This window comes from Mastacembelus armatus, chromosome 7 (genome assembly GCF_900324485.2).
Source record: "Mastacembelus armatus chromosome 7, fMasArm1.2, whole genome shotgun sequence".
NCBI lineage: Eukaryota > Metazoa > Chordata > Actinopteri > Synbranchiformes > Mastacembelidae > Mastacembelus > Mastacembelus armatus.
This window is the reverse complement of record NC_046639.1, coordinates 20166561-20176797: the sequence shown is the minus strand read 5'-3', so window position 1 is coordinate 20176797 and position 10237 is coordinate 20166561.

The following is a 10237-nucleotide window of genomic DNA, read 5'->3' as shown; positions in this document are numbered from 1 at the left end:
TGGCTTGGCAGGGCATCAGTATTGGGTCCGGCCCTAATGAAGAGCATTGATCCTTGTTGGGTTATGAGCAGGCTTTAGTGGCCGTGTTGAGATGTTAATAAGCCTGGCCTTATTCCGGTGGAGCTTTAATTAGCCTGTTGGAAATGTGCTTACAGAGCGCACTGTCACTCTGTTGTGGCACACATTGCTGAGCACGTACACACACATTCAGGCACATACACATAGAGAAGAGATCACAGTCAAATGTGTGCAAGGGCAGCTGCTCAGATTTACGCAGGCACACACACATATAGTGTACAGTCAGTCATTTCATGGACCACTGATATGGCGATCATAACAACATTCTCCATTTATTCAATTAATAGTTTCATTAGCGAGTTGAGTGGTGTGAATTTAGCTACTTATGCCACCCACACACACACTTCTCTTCATCTCCAGTGCTGTGTGTAGTGTCTGTTCTTTAATTCTTGATCGTCATCATCACCATCATCTTTTTTGGCACCAGCATGAAAATCCTAAATACAAGCTGTCTGAGGCCTGTTTTTATAGAGCAAAAGTTAACATTGACTTTACAGCTGAATTCAATCATTTAAAAATATGGTACACATTCAGAATCTGCAGCACTTTTAATGACCAGATTACATTTTGACTGAAATACTTTAGCTCTATTGGTTTGTTTTGCTCACACGGAAACAACACTGAGCTATTATACAAAGAACTGAATGAAAATCTTTTTAAATATAAGCTACAGTGTGAGTCCATTATGTGTACCACATCTATAAGCAGCATTTCCAGGGATGGCAAGGTTGGCTCCTCACTTTGGTTCAGACTGAGATGTCTCTTTCAGTCACAAGTCTGACAGTCATGAGTCGCAGTAGATCTGTCTTGATTTTTGCTTGACTTATTGTAGTTCCAACTGACATTTGTGGTTTTTAGTGAAATATCCCAGCCAGTATTACCATTGTATTACTGTGAAATTTGGTGCACACATTTATGTCCCCATCAGGATGAATTATAATAGATTTGGTGATTTTTCATGTATTTTTATCATCAGGTTAAAATTGTAGTGTGTCCTCTACACTGGTTTAAAATCAACTACTGTAACAATTAATTTTTCCCATTGTGTTAAGTGCAAATTAGCAAGTATTAGCATACTAACACACTAACACATCAATGTCAGCATCTTGGCATGCTGAAGTTACAAGTGAAGTTACAAAGTACAGCCTCACATTGCTGCAAGCATGGCTGTAGCATTTATTTGTTTATTTGGTAGGGACAGAACAATAATCATTATAACAGCAATATCTGGTGTAAGAGGATGACAAGTTCACAGGCCATGTAGTGCAAGGCTAATTTGCAGACCTAGTCCCTATAGAGATACAGACAAACAATAGCAATACACACAACAGCGAATAAAACAAACATTGAATGACAGTAAAAAATGAAAAAAAACAACAAAAAACATCAAAATACACAAACAAAACACAGGGTATTTTCATTTGACACTGATGGCTGATGTTCACAGGTCTGATTTGATTTAAGCCATTGATTTATTTTATAGTTAAAGAGTTTCAGATCTCTGATTTGTTTTAGTTTGGCAGGTAAATAGTTTCAGATCTGTGGCCCTTTCACTGCGAAATGAACTATGACCAAATATTGTTTTTCACTTTACTAGCCTGCAATCTCCAGCTGTTTGTGGATTTGCGTCGTAATAAAAAAAAACACATCAAGACTACTTTTCAGCAGTTTAAGGAAAAACCATTACCCTGAAGCCACTGAGACACACTGACCAGTTGCCTGTTCAACAGCTCTGCAGCTTGTTCTTTAGTTTTTGCTGAGACATAGATGAGTGCATTATCAGCATACAGCTGGCACTCAGCATCTGTACAGATGTTTGGAAGTTCATTAATGTAAATACAAAGGAGCAGTGGACCCAAGATTGATCCTTGTGGTATGCCCGTTTTGTATTAACAAGGAGCTGATATAGTGCCATTGATTTTTGCACACTGTACCCGAGACTCCAGATATGATGTAAACCAACTGAGAGCTTGTTGAGAGAAGTGTAGTTTTTTTAAGTTTATGAAAAAGTATCTCATGTTTGATAGTATCAAAGGCTTTTCATAGGTCCAAAAAAACTGCTCCATCCAAAAAATTTCGGTTGAAAATTACATTAAAAATTGGGCTTATAAAACCTTAGCATTTGAGGAAATACACCACTATTTATGGACCTTGAAAATCGGTGTCTAATCCAAATATGACCTTGACCTTGGAATGTTTCAAGTTAGTAATGATTTTTTTTTATTACTTTCATTAGTTTGAGCAACAGAGAATCTGTCGTCTGTCTCACTTAGTTTAATGTCAGGGAGATCAGTTGGTTTAAAACATGCTGTTATTTGTTCTAAAGAATCTACAATGTAGGCCTTGAGTGAAGTTGCAATTTCCATAGGGCCAGTGCATAAGTCGCCATTTATGTTTAGTTATTTTAGGCTTCTAGGATCCTGTTTTGAGTCCTGTCTTGTTCGTCTATGTATGTGTGTACCCCTTACGCTTCCATCAAATGCATGAAATATGCTGTTTTTGCATTTCTTATTTCACTGATCACTTTATTTCAAAGACCTTAAAATCAGAGTGTATAGTTATAGTTATATATATAGTTGTGTTGAGATTGATTTTTTAAATGCAAGATCCCTTATTTTCATTGATTTACATACAGTATACTATAGCTGCGTCAGGTTAAAAACTGGCATATGTGCACTATTATGGTTCAACAATTCATCAAAGTTATAGTTGTTATGAATGTGAAAGCCTTTCCTTGAAATGTCTTCACTGACATCATCTTCATATCCTCATATATCAGTCAGTCCACTAGCCCTCAGAATATTAGCAGTTGTTACTCTGAACTGTTGGTGGGAACATGGCAGTCTTACAGCAAAGTAATAACTGATGATTACACTTATTCCATCAAAATAATGAGATCTGCTTAAATAGATCTATGTAGGGAGCATCTGTCTTATGTTTTTTTAAAGTGTAAATCATGTGGCCTGCCTGTGCTTGCTCTTTATTTTTATTAACTTTAATCTGGAGTGCCTTATCACTTGATTTACTTATTTATCAAGAGATTGGTTCAGATAGGTCAGCTCAAGATTCTGTTTCATATTCACACATGAGAGCTTCCCACTATAACCACAGTGTCCGAGTGTTGTTTAATTACATCTGAAGACTGTCTTCATGCTAATTGAGCTATGCACATTCAAATCCCTCAACAACAGGATTGGGACCAAGCATGGGAAACCTTGAGTAGAAGTTGTAGTGTTTCCTGCTCAAAATAATTTTGGCTTTTTTAGTCAATCAGATCACCAACAGGCACAAATCAGCACTAATACCACATCAATTACAATATGCACATATTGCAAAATGATGGCAATATGCAAACAAGTGACCAGACTTAAAAGCCAGTGACTTCAGCCAGAAGCAGCTGGTCGAATTCATAAAAAATGATCATCAATCACAGGTGACAACAATTAGAAAACAAAACAATATGAAAATATTATACGTTCACAAACCATTGATGCTTTTAAACAAACATACTAAGATTTGTTTCATTTCACACCCCAGTACCACCTATTTCAGCTGATCATCTTTTGGTCCAAATCTACTCAATAAACTCTGTAGTACAATTATTTCATATTTAGGTTTTGTTTTTTATTTTGCATAGCAACAATTAAAAGTCTATTTAGCCGTAATACCACAGAGTGAAACAGTTAAACTGTTTTAGTACAGCTCTTACAGGATTAAAGAGGTTTTTAGTGAACAGCAGCAGCCCACAGCAGTGCAGCCATGGTCTCATCAGATAAAAGCCAGCACAACTCCCAGCAGAGATCAATGAGTTGAGGCTTTTTTTACAGAAAACAACAGACTAGCTGAGCGACTGCAGGTCTGGTTAGAAAACAGAGCAGGCAGCCAGTTTGGATGAAGAAATGTGTGGTCTTTTACTTGCTGGATTGTGTGCATAAATGCATGTAAGTGTTCAAGTTCTATATCTCTGTGCGTCTTGGTGGATCTGTGTATGCAAGTGTGCACGTTTAGGCCTCTAGGCCAGCCCCGTTAACAGGAGACAGAAGGATGTTCTTCACTGCTCACTGGAGACACACTGTAAAACACAGGGCAGCAGTTTGTTCATCAGTGTCATAGACTGAGGCAATCACCAGCCTGAGTCCTGCTCACCATGATCATGGGCTGTAGACTCTCCTCTGCATCAAGACTAGTCCAGGACAGAGGGGTTGGTTGGAAGCCAGGCAGTGTTGCTGTCCCATGTCACTACCAGAAGCTTGGAGTCTATTTTATTAGATAGATATTAATCCTAAAATACATATCTGTGGGTTCCTAAACCTGTTTATTCTAAAGCAAATCAACAAACGAATTTCTTTTTTTGTTTTTACCTTTGCCTTCTGTTAACCATTTGTTGTTGAACAAATCTGTAGGTACCCGGAGGTATGGGTATGTCTAAGCAATGGACATAATGTTTTGCCTTAATTTAAAGCTGCGCTAATAAATATTTAAATAAACACTGAAAAAATTACAATGTGTAATGAGAAAGAGGTTGATTGGATTGAATAAATAAAATCCACTGAGAATTATAACAAAGTCTATAAATCCCTTTAGCTCTTCACGATGCAGAGGGGAGCTACTGTAAGCAAAAAAAGAAACAAATAAACAAAGAACATCTGATATACCTACTGAATACTACCTGTTCAGCAGCAAACACATAAAGTTGGAGACAAGCTGGTCAACAAAGGTAAACATTTTGTAAAGAGCCAGAGATTTCCCTCAAGAATTGGTGGAGACCAAAAACAGAGCTAAAAGAGAGTGAAGATTCAATTACGATTCATCAGAGGATCAAAAACACAACACCAAATGAATGCTGATGTACTGTGCCTGCTGGATGTGTGAATAGGGAACTGTTTGCTAACACATTAGCCATTTTATAAGGTAATAAAATTTCAACAATGCTGTGTTTACAGCCTGATGTGTTGTCCCAAAGTAGCATTATCAACTAATGCAGGGTTTTTTAAAAAACCCTGTGCAGTGAATATATAACAAAACATGTTTGCAAAAATAATCACCAATAAGCCATTTAATTATTAAAACACTTATTAAACACTACCAGTTAACCAGCACCAATTCTCATGCTGCTGTGCTGCAGTGATAAAAGTCAGGAATGTTTTATTCATTGTCCGACTTGATCACCAGAATTTCAGGTTAATGTCAAAAGCTGTGCAGTTTTTGGCCATACTGATTTTTAAGATGGCCAATCAGAGAGAAAGACAAATACAGGTTGACTTCTTAACTTGGCTGGTGCAGCCCTGGGCCCTGAACTCACTGGGCTGGATTAGGCAAAAGCTCAGTTTTCCCAGTACACACTGTACACACACATATAAGATTTACATTCTCTGGAGGCCGTTTTAGAAAAGTCCCACTTTGAGATGAGAAAAATATAAAATGTCTGAAAGGTAGACTAACTTACAGAAATAAGGCACATTTACATATTTAACATAGTAGCAGTAGGACAGAAGCTACTTTCATCATTGTGTGTGTGGAGGGGGGTGAAGTTGAAAGGGAAAGGTTTATTGCGTTGGCTAATGTGTGATCATGAAATGTTTCACTTTAACATCTACCAACCTGTCCCCAAAAAACACCAGATCAGGCTGCTTTTGAAGAGATACAAACTGTCAGTAACAGCTTACTCTTTTTCCAAATGCTTCTTTAACAGTTCTTGCATAATCACAGTCTTTTTAACATGGGCATCAGTTATTACATTATTACACACTTTCAAGTGGTTTGTGTGTTTTTTAAAGTGGTTTTAGAATAAGACTGCTGGCAGCAGCATCCTGACTATTGTACACAAAGAGACACAGGCAGGTGAGCTCTGATGTCTTAGAGAAATAATGAATTCATGACTTGAAAAAATAAACACAAGTGGAAGTATTTGGGTGGTTTATAGCATAATTTGGAATTTGTTCCTCAACTTTAGGTCATGGGTTCTCGTTGAGGCAAATCCCCGCACCTCTACTGGGATCCTGCTCTGTTTAGGTTGTGTTGTTGTTGATACGCTGACCTCAGTTCTGTCCAAGAATAACTACCTGGGCAGGACCCCTAGAGCCACATTCTAATAAGCAGCATGCGGATCTGTAGAACATCATGCATGCAAACCTCCTGTATGTCTCCTTCTCTCTGTCTCTCTTTCACACACACACACACACACACACACACACACACACACACACACACACACTTTCTCTCTGGTTATAACAAGCTCAAATTTCCCTCATGCAGAAACTCCCTGTAGTGAAAAACAGCTTTGGACAGCAAACCTGAACGGCCCAGGGCTGCAAGGACACGCTGCTCAAAATTCGATGAGGCACTTATTAATAGACAGTAAGTTTGTCTGTGTTTGCACTCTATACCATGCCTGTACATAAATTGGTTATAATTCTTGGAGGACTGTAGCTATAACACAAAGATATGATTATAAGAAAAATACATTTTCAAACTCTGTCTCCCCAACATGCATAAACATGCACTCACACACACACACACCTGAGTGGGGTACCGTAGTGTCTCAGAGGCCCACTTAGTGGCTATGTTGATTTGATGAGAAGGGCCTTTTGCTTTATTTAGTGAAGTGCTGTGTAATATGATTATAGTCAGCAGGCCTCCTGTTCTTTCACACACTGGAGAATACACTGGCAGCTATTACCCAAGTCCCTGATGAACAAGCCCTTCCTGGAGAGTGACGGGAAGAGACAATACGGGAGGTTAACTCAAATATCCTGAATCTAAAATGTGGAATTTGCAGACAATGTCTCTAAGAAGATACAAAAGCACTTAACCACCTCAAGCATAACAAATAACGAAGTCTTCATTCAGGCATGACTTATCATCTGTCATTGTCCCACAGAGGTCACATTTAATAGGATACTGACAGTCAGCTACCTGATGGCCACAACCAATGAGCAGAGAGCCTTATATAAAAACACTACAAAGCTCAGTGGTATGGTGTGTACCCATTCACACTAGTGTTCATATTTTACAGTAACAGACATCACACAGGCTGGTTTTACAAGAGTAAGCCTTATCAACGCATTCTCAGGTCTGGTATAATGTTGACCACAGACATGACATAAACATGGGACTGTTGTAATTTACCAGGGCGAACTCTGTGACAGCGGGAGGAAACACAATTTATTATGAGTGATACCAGCTAGCAAGGGTTCCTCTGCTAAAACACCAGTTATTTTAATCACTTAGATAAGAATGTAATGCCATGTCTGAAGAACAGTGACTAAAACATTAGAGGCCATTTTTCAAGTGGAGAATGAACTAAGCATATAATATGAAATGTAACCATTTAGTATGATAATCTAAAATATGTTCCATGCTTTCATGTTTTATTCTGCAGCTTGTACATTAAGTGTGGATTTTTCATGAAGAACAGAAAAAACATCACAGCTTGTTCATTGATCCCCTTATTGCAAGTTGGCACACCCTTTAACCTGTAAGTTTAAAAGAATTTGGTAATGTCTTCACATTTAATACCAGCTTTACTTTTGCAAGATTTTATAAAACAGATTCTTTTACAATGATTTTATTGCCCAGATGTGTCGCTTCAACAAAGCAATGGAATATTTTGTAGGGGAAAACTGTGAAACGGCAAAAGTTTAGCAGACACTGTTTAACTGTGAACAAAATAGACAATAAACAGCCTACTGTGTGAGTAGTGTACAGTACTGTGGGATCAGGACACTGAGTCCAGAGGAGTAACTATGATTTGACTGCAGTCTCTCAGTCTACAGACGCAGTGCAGGGACCCGTCACAGCTTCCAATCTGAATGTCCATACTGCCCCCTTCTGATGGTTGTCTGTACAGCACCTCCTGTAATCTGCAAAAAAAAAAAAAAAAAAATCTGCTGTGGTGTGAGTAAAAAAATCTATTCATAAAAAGGAGAAACACCCTAAATAAATTTTTTCAGCAAACATTTCCTGGACTAACTGCACCCTTACGAAAAACTATTGCACTTGTAACTGTACAACATCGGCGTACAATGATCTTCTTTGCAGCTGTTTTTATCCATTGTTTATTGAATTTTAATAATTTATAGATTGGGAATTAATAGATCATTTATAACAATTGTAACACAGAAAAAGTGTGCACACATACACAAACAGCTGATACAGGTTCACAGAAAAATCTTAAAGCAAATAAAACTGAGTGTTTTTAGCAAATGAGTGGGATCATGGTGCCATAAAGGCAGTGCCCATCAATATTCCAAGCCATGAAAGATGTTTCACTAGCACATGCTAAACAAACCATGGCTTTCCCCATCACGTAATGTGAGCCTGGGAAAGTTGCACTGACAATGTTCATCTGATATTTGTTTTTCGTTGATGTTGTTGTTCTTGTTTGTTTGTCTGTTTTTAACATTAAGTGTGTCCATGGAAGCTGCACGTTTTGAAGCCAAAAGTTGCCTTTCAATTGAATTGACTCTGTCAGTATTTGTGTTTGTGTGTGCAGGTGATAAGAGAAGCCAACGGTCAGAGTAATTGCCCAGGTAGAGCTGATCCAGGTGATAGCTCTTGCATAACCTCAGCTAATGATTAGAGGGTCTCTCTACAAACACAGCACAATCCTAAACACTCAGTATTTAACCACTGGTGAACCACTGGTGTCTGTTTTAGTTCTCATTTGCTTTTGTGTTCCTTCTACATGGCACTTTTCTCCATGAAAAAAGAATAATTAAATTTCACGAGTATGTTGGTTTCACTATTTAGATCAGTGCAAATACGCACAGTTTTACTGACTCTCTTCAGTGCTTTAACTCAAAGTAAAACTCTGTGTGAAAATATAACCTTAGTATAACTGTGTGAGAGTATAACCTGAGTATAATTTTGTGAAAATATAACCTTAGTACAGGGGTACCCAATACATTGATCGCGATCAACCGGTCGAACGCAAAGGTAGTGTGGGTAGATCACATGACATTAAAAAAACAGACGTCGGCCATTTGTCACTTGATTGACATAAAGGGCAGCCATTCTGACATCTGATCTTTTCTGACACACAGGTCACCACGCGTGCACGTTCCGCACCAGCTGCTGCAAATCTTTAGCAAGCTACCGAGTTGACTAGTAGGCTTCCAGTTTATTTCTACTAAACTTAAAAAAGGGTTTAAAATGAGTGTTGGAGCTGGGCCAAGAAAGAAGCCAAAAACCTACCACTTCCATACAGAATGGGAGGAGGACTTTTTTCTCACAATGTCATATTAGAAGTGCATTAATATGCAATATGGGTTCATGCAGTTATGCCAGGTACATCAACATATATTGTACTTATAAAGAATACTCAATATATTTATAAATAAAAATATGTTTTGGATTTTTGTAGTAGGTAGGTTATTTTGACTTGGTCAGTTTATAAGTAGCTTGCAAGCTGAAAAAGTGTGGGCACCCCTGCCCTAGTATAACTCTGTGTGAGAGTATAACCTGAGTATAACGCGGTGTGAAAATATAACCTTAGTATAACTATATCTATTACCAATTTTTATTAAAAGTGAGTTTATAAATTTCATCTCTCTTGGCATCACCTTGCCTCAGTTCCCACCTGGACTAACACGTAATATTGTGTGAAAATATAACCTGAGTATAACTTATGTGAAAATATAAACCTGTGGAACTAAAGTTGTTCTGTTTAAATGAAGGTCAAATGGTTTATACTGTGTTTTGCATGCATGTGGGTGTGCTGAGTGAGCTTATTCTATCTGAAGGTCGGTCAGGCTATTGTAGGTATTTCCCAGTTCATTATCAGCTTTGTATTTGTTTTGACACATTTTAGAAAGCCATCCTTTCTAAGGACATTTTGACTTACATTTAGGGTTAGGGTTATGGTTAGGTTTAGGGTTAGGTTTGGGGGGGTTGGGATTAGAGGTGGGATCAGGACTAAGGGTTAGGGTTAGGGGGTTAGGTATGGGGTAGAAATTCAGGTTTAGAGTTAGGAGGGGCAAGGGAGGGTGAAATTAGGATTTGGGATAAAGTTGGGGTTAGGATTGGGAAAGAATTGACATTGGGGATGGGGGTCGAGGGTGGAGATGATGGTTGATGGAAATAGGGGAGGTTGAAGAGAAAGGAATAGAGAGAGGGAAGTGGAACAAAAGTAGCAGCAATCCTGCAGTCCATGAGCTAC